Below are 14,466 nucleotides of genomic sequence, written 5' to 3' on the forward strand. Positions count from 1 at the left end.
CGATGGAGAATGGAACAGACGGGCTATGTTATGTGTGCAGTATTGAGTCAAGCGCCAACAAACTGGACAGTTTCCAGCTTCTATAAAAGGCAGTAGGTGAGATGAGTCCCTCCAGTGTGAGGCTCTTTTAGTAAACAATGTTGTCTTGGCATGCTGTCGATATTTGGAGACAGAAATGCACCCGGAGATTTCCTATACATTGAGAGGCATCAGAATGTAAAGAAAATGTATTTTGTGTAATCAGATGTTCCCAGCAAAGAGCTTTTTTGGTGGAAAATGAAAAACCTCAAATAACCACAAGAGATAAAGAGGGTAAACGTTGCTTTATTGAAATTCTCTTATCACAGAAGACACGTTAAAATAAGCCATATTTCACTGTTCGCTCAGCAAAGAAAAATATTCCAGCTTCTAACAAGGAGCATTAAACTGTCTGACATGCAGTGTGACTTCCTTCCTTTTCTTTTTTGTATTTACTTATATTGGCATTTACTATGACACAAAGTTTGCGAAAGGCATTTTTACATATACATGTGTTCTTATGAGGAATCCTGGTGTATGTTATTTGTGTGTGTGTGTGAGGGCCTACAAATGCCTGACCCACTCCTCGGCTCACATATGTGCGATGTACGTGTGTGTGCTTTTCATTAGGAATCGGTGTGATTTAAGGCAGTACTTGGCAGCGCTCCAAAGGTTCTGCAAACGTCAGCAGCTCGGCCAGCTAGCTGAGAAGGATGGGAGAGGGGGACGGGAAAGCAGATGGAGAGAAAGAGAGATGGAAAGTTAGAGGTAGGGAGGAAAGAATAGAGTGGTGACGTGATGGAGAGGTTAGCAGGGACATGGATGGATGGAGAAATGAGGGAACCGAGGGAGAGCTATAGGAAAGGGCTGAAATATTAAAGAGTGATGGGCGACGCAGCAGGAGGCCAGAGAAACAGAGACTTATATCAGATACAGACGAAGAAGATGCATCACATGTGCACTGAATGATGTGCCGCTACAATGTGCCCTGAGTAATCATGCAAGAAAAACAATGTACTTGTTTTGTTTAACAGTTACTGTAAGGTGCAGGCATCTTGCATCGAAAGCCCGGCAGTCAAATAGTCCGATTTCCTTTCCTAAACACTTTTTTAAGATTTTTATTTTTAAATAATTAGTAATTAGACTAAGGAAGAAACCAAGACAATCAAATTCACCAAGGAGATGGTGGATCGATGTATTATTTTATTATTAGGTTTGCTAATAGAAAATGAGTAGGTTAACTCACAGCTGTATAGTTCTAGTAATCTTCCCTGTCCCAAACTCACCTCTAAAGAAGGACGTTTTAACACATCATGGTGAATATTTACATTTATTGAACAATGTTATGTTATGTATAATAGGCAAATAATAACATTCTTAGTTAAATCCTTTCTTTTATTTACATGATTTAATCTAAATCTTAATCGTTTAAGTTGTGGGTTTCTCACCAACTATCAATCTGCTTTTTGCACAAACTCTTAGGAACCCTGACTCTGTAATTTGTATAGTCCGCCCCTCTGCCTAATACACAACTCTCAAACATATATATATATATATTTTTTTTTTCTCACTTAAATTAATAATTATAACAAAGTACAAAAAAATAAATAATAACAACAACAAAATAATAATAATAATTCTCAGATAGTTTCTGTCATGTTCAACAGGGGCAAGAAGAAGCTTAAAAAAACGTTTCTGGTCCTACCCCCTCTAACATATATTTTTCTTAGAAATAAAACATCAGGTCATCGTCATCAGCGACATGTTTGTCTTGTTAATTTGTTTTTTTACAAAACAATCAGAAAGAAATTACTTTTACAATTACAAGAAATAACAACAAATGGGATTTTACAGGTCCTGTTCATAACCATGAATGATTTGGCTCCTAAATAATACTTTCAGTTTAGATAGACTTGTACAATATTTCAGTGCATCATTACAGTTATTCCACAGACTAACACTTTTTGATGAGATGCACTGAAGTTTGGCATTTGTTCGTACGGTGTTTTTTTTAAAATGCAGCTTCCTCTCAACATGTGCATGCTTTCTCTCTTTCATATCCTGAAATGATTCAGAGAAATAATTGTCCTCCACAGGCAAACAGGTATGTGTGGGCTGACATTTGAAGGCTCAGCGCTGTAATACCATGTGGCAGGTTGTGGAGTCAGAGTCAGCAGTGAGCTGGCTAAGTCCCCAGCGGGAGGCAGTCTTTATTGAAGTCAATGGCTGGCTGTCTGGGGAAAAAAGGTTTCATTAGCATAGCCCTGCAGGGGTCTGTGGTACAGGTAGGAAACAGAGGAGGGAAGAAGAAGAAGAAGAGAGTGCAGAGAGGAACATTTCAAAAGCAGATTAAGTGGAACGATTGTGTGTTGTTTGAAATATGCAGATGATGACAGTGATGATGATGATGATGATGATGATGATGATGATGATGATGATGATGATGATGATGATGATGATGGTGGTGGTGGTGATGGTGATGGTGATGATTAAGGTGACAGCTATGATCACAGTGGTTATCTAGGTGACTAGGATGACATTGTCAATGAGTAATTTTCAAAAAGCCATGCTGATTGCTGCATGACATGAACACTATGAAACAACGTTTCAGTGAGCCTCCACTTTGGGTTGGAGTTAGTGGGACTTCTCAGGAAACACTCACTTGTTCCGTTTTGAAACTCATACATCTGGGTATCTGGAGTGTCCACCAACCCACAAGCTGTGAAATAAGAAAGCCTAGTTAACTTTTGTGGGCTGCCCCAGTCAGAAAACATGATTCTGCAGGCCAATGGATTTGGCTCCACTTCCTATATGTCGCACACACAGCCATGAAAACGTATTGTTTCATACCAAGGGAAAATACAAGTATATTCATACAGACAGTATGAAGATATGTGTTTTCTGAACATTTAAGTTTGTAAACATGTTCTAGTAGAAACATATAATATAAGTTTGGACCCAAAAACGAATTTAGCTTTTGCAGGCACTAAATGTATACAACTGTTATATTATGTGTGGCATACAAGTGTGCTTCATAAAGCAATAGGCAGATTGGTCAAATACATCAGTTTAGAAGCTGTAATGAAACATCACGTTTTGTTTTTTTAAATCTCTCTTTCAGACTGGACTTGAGAATGTAAATGCTGTTGTCAAGCCAGAGATGAAAATGTAATGTTGTCCCTAAGCTAGAAGATGTTGGGTTCTTCCTTCCACCCTGCAATTGAAGCTCCAGTCGTATTCATGGTGGCTTGACAGCAGCATACAATAGACATGGTAATGGCTGGGTACTTTCTGACGCACACACACTCACAAAATAGAAATGTATACAGACTTACAATGAGACCGCTTTCAGGGAACCACAACATAAAGATCATCATTTTGACTCTGCCTTCCCTTCCACAGGAAACTGCAGACACTGATTATATGCCATTTGCTTGTGTATGTACTTTGTGTGTGTGGGACCAGAGAAGAATTTATAGATTACATTTCTGAGGTTAACATATCAAAACCTTTTGATTTTGACTTCCCGTTCTCCATTGGTTCCCATATCACCCAGACACACATTTAAAGAATCACTGAAAACTGATATGCAAAACTCCCCGTGACTGGTAGGGATCTTCATTTGTAAACTCATTGGAGTTACATTTAATATAATACTATTGTCATCTGAAGAAAGTTTGGATATTGCTTTTTTTGAAGTTCATAATACTCTATATATTCTGTTTTTCTTTCCAAATAACTCCTAAGAATGTGTGAAATGTGTGAACAATAAAATGGTTCCATAAGAAGTCCTTTATATTAAAGTGGACCTATCATGCAATATTTGAATAATATATTGTAGGGCCATACCTATATAAAACATGTCTGTGAAGTTTTTTTTTCAAAATACCAAACAGATCATGCATTTTAGCCATGACTCATTTCGCTCTATTTGCTCTATTCCAGCCCTGTTTTTACAAGGGCTGATTCTGTGGAAAATGAGCTGCAGCTGACCTCACTCCCCTGCAAAGGAGGGGGGCGAGGCACGAGCGTCATGTTACCATGCTGTTACCATGCCACGCAACCTCTCATTCCCTGATAGGTGGAGAGTTGCCCATATAGGCAGAGCACCCCGTTTCTGACGTCAGAACAATTTCAAATCTGTATCAGTCTGTATCAGATTGGTTGCAGCCCCGTTTTTAGAGATTTGGGTATGGAGGAAAAGAGAGGTTTGTGTTTTCTGACACTTGGTGAGTTCCCTCACACACCGGGGACACATTCATGTATAAAAGATGTACAAAAGTGCATTTTGCATTATAGGCGCCTTTTAAATTATCGGTACCACTTTACAATAAGACTACCCTTATAAAGGGTTTAAGGTTGTGAACACTTTATAAATCATTAATAAGCTTTTATAAGACATGAGATAAACAGGGCAACTGTGACCGGTTGCTTGCCAAATAGTGAGCCCATTTATCTGTACTGCTAAGCCTTATTGTGGCTACTTAGTTTACTTCGTCTTCTTCATCAGCCAGCATCCTTGGTGTCTGTTGTTCACTGAGTTGATTCTCGCTAAGTAGCCAATGTAAGGCTTATAGTCATCTTGCCAAATAGTGAGCCTGTGTTGACGTATGAAAACTATGTTAGACCTGGTTTATAAATGGTTCTTAATGATTAATAAAGTATTTATAACCAAATTCATAACCTAATTATAAACCCTTTATGAATCCTTTATAAGGGTAGTCTTATTGTAAAGTGGTACCAAATGATCAATACTGCATTCACACGTTACCACAAGCAACATATGAGCCTGTGTTACCGTTCATTATCAGTCCTCTGTGTTATCGCTCTGAAACTGTTTTTTTAGAATTTACCGCTGCAGTCATTGAGCAGAAACCTTTCTGTTTATATTCCCTGAAATGATAACATCACCTATTCATGACGGTTCCTTTGAGAAACATGCAGCACAAAAAAAAAAAGGTAGAACAGGTCTGTAAATTACAACGGGGGAGAGTCTTCCCAGAGGAGTATCTTTACTTCACACGGTTTCAGAGCATGTGCAGGAAGAGATAGGCTTGAAACAGTCTTTTAAACACTGCTTTTATGAATTATAAATCAAGATGATTGCTGAGATGACATTCATTTCTTGTGAAAGCTTTTGACTACTCTTATTGAAGTAGCAAGTGTATTCTGATGGAGTAATTAAGTGTGACATTTTGACTCTGATTAGATATTTATTTCTATTCTGATCATTAGTGAAACAAAAAGCTCCAGCACAGCTAATGAGGCAAATTGTGCTTTTGTTCTCAAACTCCTGGTCTCTCTGGTATGATTAGAGAAAGCATGTACGATTTCTTCAATTCATATTATACTACAATTTGAATATTGTCAATATTCAGGAATGGGTGAGTAGACAGCTGTTTGCCCTCAAAATGATGCAACACCATACTGAAAAAGCCCCAGAATATATAATAAAAAACAAATGGTTGAAACTTTTTTTATTTCATGTGTCATAATCTCAGCATCATGCATTGTGGGACTTCTATTTCTGTTATAAGCTTCTGCGACACATCCTTTAATTAGAGATGCATGTTTTGAAATAATGAAACACAATCTCATTTGAAATGGACCTCCTTATATTAGACTGAGACACGCCGTAGTTATTCGAGTGCCAGACAAGAGACACCGTTTGTCGTCAACCACTAATATCCCGCTCCACTAATAGAAGCTGCAGAGTGCCGTCACATGATTGAAACTCATCTTAAAAGATTTATTTCCATCAGTATGGGATATCCTAGATATTTCAAGTTGAAACCTGATGAAGCTGTTGACACACTGCCGTAGCACAGCAGGGACTTGAACCATAGTCATGTTATTGGGAATTTAACCATGTGATCACTGAATTCAGGCAAAATATGTTTAGCACAAGGGAAATGACATTATGTCTTCATGGTATTGATAACAGGGATGTATATAGAGAAACAGAAAGGATAGAGAATAGAGATTGGAAGACCAGAAGGTGACCTAAAGGGACAAATGTTTTATTATGTCAGCTGAGTTAGCCCGAGCCTCAAAAGTCATCAGATTGGAATCCCCAGCCAAATGTTATCGATGTGAAGCATCCTGATAAAAATGCAGATCTCTTCAGTGTAATGATGTTTGAGAGCCTCAGGTCCTCACTCACAAAGGGATATTGATTTGAGTATATATTCAGCCAGAGAGTTTGATGGAGAATATAAATCTTGATAATAGATGTGGCCAAGTAGCTAAGGCGCTAGACTAGCAATCCTTTGGGGGTTTCACTGGTGGGGTTCTGCCAACAAAGTTGCTTTTTTCTTAGACTTTTGGTTTAAAATGTCTGTTCAGATTTTACAATAAAGCAATGTCACTAGCTGCTTTAAATGATAACATATGCATTTTTAAAATGTGTTTTTTTTTACATTTCTATTGTTTTACAGATTAAACCAATATGATAACATGTTTTATAGTGAGCTTTAGAGGTGCAGGTAGGTGGATTTCCGTCGCTTTGTTGAGCTAAGCTAACTAGCTGTAGCTTTATATTTAGCATACACTCTTAAGATTGGTATTGATCTTCACATTTAACTCTAAGCCAGAAACGCAACATGTTCCTTTAATATGTGTAAAAGCTGGAGTTAGCTGAGCCACATTTAGCGTCTAGCCTGTTTTATTTGTGATTTGTAATTGGGAACTAAAGAAATCCTTTATTCAAACCCTTTCTTTGTTAATTCCCAAATGTAGTTGAATTATTTATCCCTGTTGTGTTTTACATATGAACAGTGAAAGTAAATACAATCCAACAGAGGTGTTGGTTGGTTTGAAAGTGTGAAAGCCACAACGGTTTTCCCCATGTGGCTGTTGTTGAGCCCTTATTCTCTTTTGCTTCTTCCTCACGGCCTTCCCACTAACCCTAGGTTTGTCCTTATAGGACTGAAATAGATAGTGCACCAGCTAAACTAAGAGGACATTTGATGCAGCGCGCTAAGAATAAGGACATGAGTCAACAGCACTGTTCCTAATGCGAGGGAACAGGGACCCATTTAACCAGAGACCAGATCAAAGTTGGAAAAGAGGGAGGAGCGGCTTTACAAATCAGTACCTGTTTATTTGTATATATGGCAGCAAAATATGTTAAAGAGGATATATTGATGTTTTGACTGCATAAATATATTGGATCGTTGACCATTATATCGATATGAATCGATCCAGATAAAGGATTGATAGAGCCCTGCTAAAATCTTTTTACATATTTCCTGTTCTCTAGTTTTAACAATTCCCAGTGTCTAGGGAATTTAAAAATAAGAAAGTATCTGTGTATCACCTTAACATCTTAAATTAGTTTGAACCTGTGCTATTCTTTCCAAAGCTGTCTTTAAAGCCCATGCTGAGGTTATTGGTGATCAAAGCAAAGCATTGTGGGGGTTTTAAGACCGCGGAGTCTACACATGTGCAGCCTCGACATTTCTCCAAACTAAGTACTGATACCAATTTCATGAGGTATTGCACAACAATCTCTTTAAAAAAGCAGGTCAGACACACACACACACACACACACACACACACACACACACACACACACACACACACACACACACACACACACACACACACACACACACACACACACACACACACACACACACACACACACACTTCAGGGGACATTACATTGACTTACATGCATTTCCTGGAGATGTATCCTAACCTTAACCATAACCAACACATGCCTAACCCTAACCCTTACCCTAATCATAACCAAGTCTTCACCCTAAAATTAATGATTCCCCTCATGGGGACCTCCAATTTGTCCCCATGAGGGAGGCGAGTCCCCACACGTGACTGTGTAAACAGATTTAGGTCCCCACAAGTATAGTAATGCTAGGCCGGCCACACACACACACCTTCTCACAGCTCATCTCCTCTCCCCAGTTCAGGTCTCCCTTTGCAGTTACTGATAGGTCAGCGGAGCGCATGTTCCACTAAAGATAGTAACACACAAATCACTTAGCAATCTATTGTCAGAGAGGCTGAAACACTGGCCTCACAGGTTTTTCTAACAGACAGTGGACAAAGGCGCATACAAACTCACACACACATGCAGGAATGCTCTTAAACACACAACAGTCCACAAACACACAATCAAAAAAGCAAACACTCATAAACAATGTTTTCTCTAGTGAACTGTCTGATGTTGTTCTTGCTTTTAATCCGTCTCCTCATTCTCAAGCTCTTGCTGTGTGTCTATTCTCAAATGTGTTTAACCGTCTCTACTCGTGGTCAGCTTAAGTTTTGGGTTGAGGCTTGAGAGAAAAACAAAGGTCAATGTAAGAAGACTGTGTTCTTTAAAGTCTGGATGTGGGCTGTTGCACATAATCAGCCTCCTCCAACACACACACAAACACACAAAAGGTAAAGCCGTTAAGGCGCCCCCGCTTGTGTGTATGGGTGTTATTTTTGGATTGGTAAAGAAACTTGTATATGCCTTTCCTTTTAGTATCCATTATAACAACTAAGTAAAAGGAGTGCCAGTGTAAACCAACACTATGGAGCTACAGAGAAGATGTGTGTTCTTATGTACACGTGGGAAAGTGATGTTCAGTCACGTCGTGCTTTTCCAACCGGTTCTTTTTTTTACCATTGTAGAGTGCTTTGGCCTTTGAGAAGCGTGAACCTAATCCAATTGCATTGTTTCACCACTACCTTAAAGAACCAGTATGTAGTGGTTAAGTGAACTACAGTAAAGCATAAATTGAATATAATATGCATAATTATGTTTGTAATTGTATATAATCATCTGAAGCAATTTGGTGTTCATTACCTTAGAATGAGCCCTTAAGATTTATATACAGTATGTATTGGTTCCTGTCCACTGAGTTCTCTACGTTGCACCGTCATGTTTCTATGGGGAGGGCCTTGAGGTTACTAAAAGGCACCGTAGTTCTTTCTCATGCTTTTAAAACTGCGGTAACGACAGGTGTTGCCCAATTTGTGTCGCTTCTAAGATAAAGATCTGAGCAAGTAATTTCCTGAAAGGGTTAGAAGACGGTGGTACAGCAGTTATCTACTTGTTACGGCAAGTTTGTGGAGGGATATTCAGTTGGCTGCGATGTGAAAAATCCTATACACTTTCCCTCTAGGCAACAAGCTTCCAGCAGGCACACAGGCACCATTTTAACCTTATTACACAGTGCACAGAATAACTAGCAACAGTAACTAGGAAATGTCTTTGTTTGTAACAAGGTTTTTGTAGTACATGTCTTGAACAGTATCTTGTAAACAGAAGTATGAGGATAAAGCATACACCTAAATACGATTTTCATCCTTATCCTTAATGTCTCCCAACAACCTTGTTTCTCTTAGTGTAGTATGTGACTCACTACCATCGCACCTGCTACCACATTAATCTTCACAGCTACACCCATCAGATTTTGGGAACACATATTTCAACACCTCCCCCACTCGGTCACTATTCACTCTGCGCCCTCTGTCATGAGCCTCGCCGTGTTCTTGCCGTCTGCCTCGCTCTCTCCCTCTCTCTCAAATGCCATGCTGTGCCAAGTGTAAGTGATTCAGCTGACTCACAGGCAGTGTGCGTTGCCAACCAACACCCTCCTCACTCCGAATACAGAGGTAGAATACAGAACAAGGCAGGGAAAAAGACAGAAAAGATGGACGAGATATATTTATTTGATAGAAACCTATACAGCATAACGCATCATATACATCCAAGGAGAAGACCAGACCAGGGATCCATCAGTATGAAACATGTGAAATCATATAAATGTAAAATACACTGAAGAACTTTGTATTTCTTTTTCCTATCTCTAAGCCTCTGTTTTCATACTGAAACTGCAGTCTGGCAGTTTTTTTTACCTTCCAGCTATTTAAGTGGATTTGTTAAGCAAAACTTTTCAACTCTTTATTTTTACATTTGCATGAAATTGTGTGCTTTTGCCTTGGGGCTTTCTCAGGCTGTTTCTCAGTGTGTAAACGAATGGCTGCAGTCAGATGTATAATGTGTATTGCTATGATGAATATTGGGGCAAATTAATGGTGTGCTTTCTGTACTTATCTAATGCCCTGGTATCAAGAACAGATCTAGCCATGGGACACTGGTCGCCAGGCCTCATTAGCTCCAGGGGACAAGGTGGTCACCCGAAGAACACACGCATATTTACAGCGTGTGTGTGTGTGTGTGTGTGTGTGTGTGTGTGTGTGTGTGTGTGTGTGTGTGTGTGTGTGTGTGTGTGTGTGTGTGTGTGTGTGTGTGTGTGTGTGTGTGCGTGCGTGCGTGCGTGCGTGCGTGCGTGCGTGTGTGTGTGTGTGTGTGTGTGTGTGTGTGAGTGTGAGTTATTGAAGGTGGATATTAATCATTTCTATTATGCATAAGCGGTCATTTGGTCTGAGGTGACCCAAGGTTATCTGGGCTTCTCTGCTGGTAGGCCCACTTCAGCATCACACCTTTAAACAGACACTCACATTCATACACACACATCTTGTCCCATTATTACAGCACCTGCATTGAATTGCCTTTAAAAATCTATATGATATCAGTAAGGGACATATTACCAAACTGTAGTAGTCATAATTAAAACATAACAACTTTACCCCCCTTGAACCCTAATATTGTAGGAGGCGGTTGACTGTCAGATACAGGTATACTAGGGGTATAGTCACGTTTCATCACACAGCAATATTATTATTTGGAAAAATAAAAATGTCTGAACAAAAAACAGACAATGCAACGATAAGATCTTAAGTCAGGTGCATTTATATTTACTCCAAACCTAAATGTGATTTGATAATCCAATTACTTGACTTTGGAAAGAAGGGCAATTTGCCATAAGGAATTTCAAAATAATGGTGTATTTTAGAGGTGATGATATGTATCAATGTATTAATACTGCATTGAGGATATTTGATCATTCATCATTGAAGCAATCCAAATCCATGGCTCGTAATACACCCAATTCATCCAGTGTGCAGGTGTTGGAGAAGGTCAAAATACCTGCAATAAATGTAGTGAAATCATCAAAGAGGCCTTTGTTTTACTGATGTTCTAGTAGATTCAATGTAATAGTCTGATAGATTTGGATATCTTGCTTCTCAATTTACAGACATCTCTGAAAATGTTAGCATATTTTATATGTCTTTATTATTTATAGAGGGGAATGTAATTTCAATCTCATACTTGCATGGGTTTTTTATTGCACATGCAGATCAGATCACAAATTGCAAACTCCATGGCCTTAACTATCCAGCTCAGCAAAACCAACCCAGACAACCCACAAACTGGAAGCTTACCATCAAACCGATACCAGCCCTAAACTTCACCTCCCCTGATCCACCCAAGCTCCACCACTCCCTCGCCCCAAACGTCCTCCCCTCCCTCTCGGTTTATAATCAGAGTTGCCTAGCTAAGCAGAGTGAAAGCACAGGAAAGAGTGTGGGGCCGGTGCTCGTCCCCCATTCAGCGCAGTCGGAGGGCCGGGCCGGGCCCCAAAAGCTCAGATTACATCCCACATAATGAGAGACCTGGCTCAGCAGGCTCTGCCTCTCTTTCTCTCTCTCTCACTCTCTCTCTCTCACTCACTCACTCACTCACACACACACACACACACACACACACACACACACACACACACACACACACACACACACACACACACACACACACACACACACACACACACACACACACACACACACACACACACAGAGAGAGACAGACCCACTGTGGCATTAGTGCTGAAGTCCTGTTCTGCTCTGTTCTTCTCTCTGGTTACTACACTGACAACTGCCAGCACAGCTGCTTTACATGTCACTGTATGGCCCAGGGAAATAGACGCAAACCTGTGTGTGTGTGTGTGTGTGTGTGTGTGTGTGTGTGTGTGTGTGTGTGTGTGTGTGTGTGTGTGTGTGTGTGTGTGTGTGTGTCTCTGTGTGTGTGTGTGTGTTGTGTGTGTGTCTCTGTGTGTGTGTGTGTGTGTGTGTGTGTGTGTGTGTGTGTGTGTGTGTGTGTGTGGTCTAGCATTACTATACTTGTGGGGACCTAAATCTGTTTACATAGTCACGTGTGGGGACTCGCCTCCCTTATGGGGACAAAATGGAGGTCCCCATGAGGGGAATCATTAATTTTAGGGTGAATACTTGGTTAGGTTTAGGGTTAGGGTAAGGGTAAGGTTAAGGGTAAGGGTTAGGGTTAGGCATGTGTTGGTTATGGTTAAGGTTAGGATAAGTCTCCAGGAAATGCATGTAAGTCAATGTAATGTCCCCCTGAAGTGATGTATACATGGTATGTGTGTGTGTGTGTGTGTGTGTGTGTGTGTGTGTGTGTGTGTGTGTGTGTGTGTGTGTGTGTGTGTGTGTGTGTGTGTGTGTGTGCGTGTGTGCGCGTGTGTGTGTGTGTGTGTGTGTGTGTGTGTGTGTGTGTGTGTGTGTGTGTGTGTGTGTGTGTGTGTGTGTGTGTGTGTGTGTGTGTGTGTGTGTGTGTGTGTTTTGGTAGAGAGAGTCTGGTGCTTATTACTAAGGCCACATGCACATCAATGTGGCTAAATTGCAAACTCCATCTTTTGTTTTAGTCTTTACCCTCAATCCACACTAAGCCAGCAGTTTCCACTTTACAAATAAGCTTTGCAAATGTTCCAAGAGTTGCTTATTTTTTTCACAATGACCTTAAACACAATACAGTGATGGAATAATTGTGATTTGATTCACTGCCTCAGCAGTTACTCTTCCGCTTGGTTAGCAGGTAGCTGACAGGTCAATAATTAGATATTTGTAGAAAACTAAAAGCTATAAAATAAAGAACACCTTAACTGACATTGGCTTTGAAATAAATACAAGAACAATTGAAGGGGACATTGGGCTCTGCAGTAACCCAAAGTAAAAAGGTAAAATAAGAACTTTAAACAGTCTCAAAATACAAGGCAAGCTAAATAAATGCAGTTCTTACAACCACCGCTGCACCCTTCATAGCATAGCATAGAACCACCTATAATCAAAAAGTATTCGTTAACCATATTATGGTTTGGTGATTCCTTTCAATTTATTCTGAGGGTGACTTAAGTATCGGTTCCAAGTCGTAAATAGGTGTTTAATTATTTTTACTAGATTGGGGTGCTCGACCCTGAATGTCTACCAAACTGCATGACAATTAATGAAATAGTTATTGAGATATTTAAACCTGGAACGAGGGCCAGACAGACCAACATAGCTATGAAGAGAGCCACACTGCTAACAAGGCTAAAAAGACCAAAACAAGTCAATTAGACCTTATTGTTAAGTTTGTTTTAATGTTCAATTGTTTCATGGGTTCACAACAGCTGAGGGACAGTGAATCGTCTGTCCTCTTTTAGCTAGGTCCTTACAAAACCATGCTGAAACATGGCCTTCTCTGGAAGCTCAGTATGTGGAGTGCTGTGACAAAGCCTGGCTCCTTCGCAAAACACACACATCATTCAGTCCACAAATCACAGCCTACTCACCCGCATGACGTGTGGGCCGGCATTGTGTTTATTGCTCGGTGCTTTGGTAGCACCAAGGCCATTAGCATTGTGAGGAGCTGCATTGGGGCACAGTGAGCTTGTGTGAGTGTCCCCGTGTGTCGGCGCTTCAGTGTATGACCGATATGTGCCGAGGGGCAGGAGCTTATGTTTGTAAATAGAACAATATTACATCTCAGCGAGTGGATGTGTATTTTTTCAAAGCATCCACCTCCATGTGTTATCCCTCAGGAGCTTGTCAGTGTTTATGTGTACGTGTAATAAAAGGAGTGAGTGAGGTCAAAGACTTTCGCTACACAGGCTCCCAGCCCAAGGTTTACTAGAGTACAAGCAGCCTTTGTAAAGGCCATGTGTGGACTGCTCTGTGCTGCATTACAATGGATCTGAGAGAGAGAGAGGCATGGAGAGAAATAAAGAAAGAGAGAGGCTTTAACAACTTTTATCGATTAGCAGAAAAGGGTTCCACCTCATGCCCGACAGAAAAACAACAGCACCTAGAGGACATCCATCTTATTTCTTTTGGAAGAAAATGATTTTCTTTGAACGCCACATAATGTGACATGCGTCGCAGGGTTCTATTACCCCAGGGTTGCTTATTTCCACGCTTGTTTTCACTGTGTGTTTGTTTTATGTTGAAGTTACAAGTGTTGCTGTGTGTCTGTTATCATTGTGTTACATCTGTGTGCACGAATATATCTCAGCAATGAGCCTTTGTTGTTGTGTGCATAAATATGAGTAGGTGTGTGTGCGTGCTTTGTCTTGTTTCAACCACGCCGCAGGAAAGGAAACGTCAAGCGTATGCATAGCAGGAGATATGCACAGAGCCTGGTCAGGGTTTTGATATAACCTGCTCGGGGACCGCTCTCATGAATTGATAGGACAAAGCTATCAACAGCCCATAAGTCAGACTTGTGAATGCAAATAGCACAGCAGGACCATTTGTATG

General features: G+C 40.3%; 1 long non-coding RNA gene across 3 annotated transcripts; it reads right to left on the minus strand.

The window, feature by feature from the left end:
* Window positions 1-318: 318 nt before the first annotated feature.
* On the minus strand, window positions 319-13,644 carry LOC117450944 (uncharacterized). 3 transcript variants are annotated; one of them, XR_004552614.1, is made up of 4 exons: window positions 13,503-13,644; window positions 2,681-2,737; window positions 2,164-2,252; window positions 319-722 (listed from the first exon to the last, which is right to left on the minus strand). It is a non-coding gene; the product is annotated as an uncharacterized lncRNA (long non-coding RNA). The 3 variants fall into 3 exon arrangements; XR_004552613.1 differs by having other exon boundaries at window positions 319-885; XR_011643636.1 differs by having other exon boundaries at window positions 319-2,252.
* Between the last annotated feature and the right edge of the window lie 822 nt (window positions 13,645-14,466).

This window comes from Pseudochaenichthys georgianus, chromosome 8 (genome assembly GCF_902827115.2).
Source record: "Pseudochaenichthys georgianus chromosome 8, fPseGeo1.2, whole genome shotgun sequence".
NCBI lineage: Eukaryota > Metazoa > Chordata > Actinopteri > Perciformes > Channichthyidae > Pseudochaenichthys > Pseudochaenichthys georgianus.